Below are 2310 nucleotides of genomic sequence, written 5' to 3'. Positions count from 1 at the left end.
TAGTTAAATTCTAGATCTACCTTTTGTCTAATTTTCGGACTAAAATTCCTAAAACTTGTAAAAGTGAAATAAACAAAAAAAAAATACCATCTATTTTACGGGAAAGGGATTGTGATATTGTACTATATTGTCTTAAGAATATTCTATACTTCATTGAAAGTAATTGGACTATTTTTAATAAAGTTATGGAGCGCTGTAAATCTAAGTTGAAAAATATTTAAATCTTTTTGGGGGTTTCTTCGATTTTGAAGGGGAAGGGTTGACTTTTTAAAATATTTGGCCTTTCAGATGCAATTTCTGATTTATATAGTGTTGCTACACGAAGAAATCGGTTCAGCGGCTTAAAACATATTTAGGTTCCAGACAAAAAAAAAAGTGAATATCAAAACACGCAGTTACACAAATACAACACATTCTCGGCTTATACATAAACTATCTTTTAGTTTGTAAAAAGTTTTATGTTTTTTTTTGTGCTAAACTTAGTGTTTGAACTAAGGGAGAAAGGGGAGAGGAGAGGAGTTAAAACCTAAAGAACCACACGAATATTCGAGGTTGACGCCATCAGCCTAAATACATCAATATAATAAAAAAAAACATTTTTTTAAAACTAAAAAATACTCTCTGCCCGCTTCACATCGTATAAGACACAAACAACAAGTCGTTTTTCGATTTAGGTATACAAAAAGTTCCCGTTTGACAGTGTTAAATTGTATTATTATATATTTTATCATAATACATTTTTTTTTTTTTTATTTCACTATAAAATCGACAACCGTAGAAAATAACATTATTCGTTTTGTAGCCGAGTTAAAATTAAACCGAAATTAAATATAAAAGTGACTTGATAATAATATAAAATGTACTTCAAGACGTTCACTATTTTGTTAATATTTTATTTTTTTACTAGAGCTTCGCTATGTATAAATATAACATTATTGTCGTGTAGCCCTAAAAAAAAAACTGCCACGTTTTTGTGTGATAAAATCACTTTCAAATAAACGCTTTGATTTGTATCTGTAATGGTACGAATGCAACAAATGTACTTAATTTATTTGTTTAATTTGCTTAAAAATGTGTTTTTAGTATTATGGTACATACGATTTGGGTTAATCGTTTTGTATAATAATTTGTTGCCGTTATTACCCGCGTATATCGAAATTAACAATACAATGAAAATATTTTCAAATACCTGTTGTGTGTTGGCTCACTCATACATAGATACCTCGAAATTGACTATGGCCAAAGTGGTATAATACGTTATTGTCTATTTTCGGTCAAATTTTCAGACCTAAAGCGGAAAGCCCTCAAACCACGCGTTAAAAACAAACAAACTCTCATGGGTCATATTATAATTTTAGTAGGTAAATAGTAAAAACAAAATTAGGTGGGTCAAGAAATTACCAATATTACTATTTTTTATTTTGTGTATTAATAATGTGTCTAAGTATAGTATTAATTTTGTAAGCAATTTTAGCTATCGTAATAATATTACATTATAATATAACGATGCAAGATTTCTCATTTCGGAAGTTTTCTTAAAAAAGCCGCGTTTTTTTACCTAACAGGTTCAGTTTACCTTAAATTGCCCATTGAAAAAATAACACCTCATTATTAATTTAATTATACGCCACACACAAAACGCCATTACTATTTAAAATTAAAAATAATATCGTTGAAACGGAGTTACATATTTTAACATCGACGAGAAATGTTTACAAACCGCCTTGAGTACTTATAAGTAGCTTAGAGCTGTTTTCATATATTTTACCAGTAATAAAAATTTAGCCTATCCGCCTGTGGACGTACAATTTAGTTCATACAGCTCAAAAAAAAAAATGGTGTACAGTAGTAAAAGCGAAAAAAAATGCCAACGGCACGTAGTGTTCCCAAGCGGTCACCCATCCAAGTACTAACTACGCCCGACGTTGCTTAACTTCAGTGATCGGACGAGAACTGGTGTATTCAGCGTGGTATGGTCGTTGCCGAAGGGGGTGAGTTTATTTTACTTATTTAAACACAATACTACAACTATTATTATTTTTTTTAATAATATAATATAATGTAACACACTGCATACAATTAAGTTTTCACGGCACCAAAAGTTAAATACAAATTAAATACCATTATTTTATTATTGTGCACGTTTAACATATGTTTATACATTACTTGTCGATAAATGGCAGCCTGATATGTTGATGGTTGAACAATGTATTAATGAATGAATTTTGATTATTAAGAGTCATGGCAATGATTGTAAGATTCAATTATTTAGCAAATACCAAGTTACATCGTACAACCACGCGATAAATG

The 2310-nt window shown here is 29.8% G+C and overlaps 1 non-coding gene across 1 annotated transcript; it reads right to left on the bottom strand.

Moving 5' to 3' along the window:
- Positions 1-1865: 1865 nt before the first annotated feature.
- LOC126847266 (5S ribosomal RNA) lies at positions 1866-1984 on the bottom strand. The gene has a single exon (XR_007687019.1). It is a non-coding gene; the product is annotated as a 5S ribosomal RNA (ribosomal RNA).
- Between the last annotated feature and the right edge of the window lie 326 nt (positions 1985-2310).

Source organism: Adelges cooleyi, unplaced genomic scaffold, assembly GCF_023614345.1.
Source record: "Adelges cooleyi isolate 19-005CV unplaced genomic scaffold, UGA_ACOO_1.1 ACOO_flye_CR_arks_rails_tigmint_CR_PRNA_9, whole genome shotgun sequence".
Lineage (NCBI taxonomy): Eukaryota > Metazoa > Arthropoda > Insecta > Hemiptera > Adelgidae > Adelges > Adelges cooleyi.
This window is presented reverse-complemented; position numbering and strand designations above follow the sequence as displayed.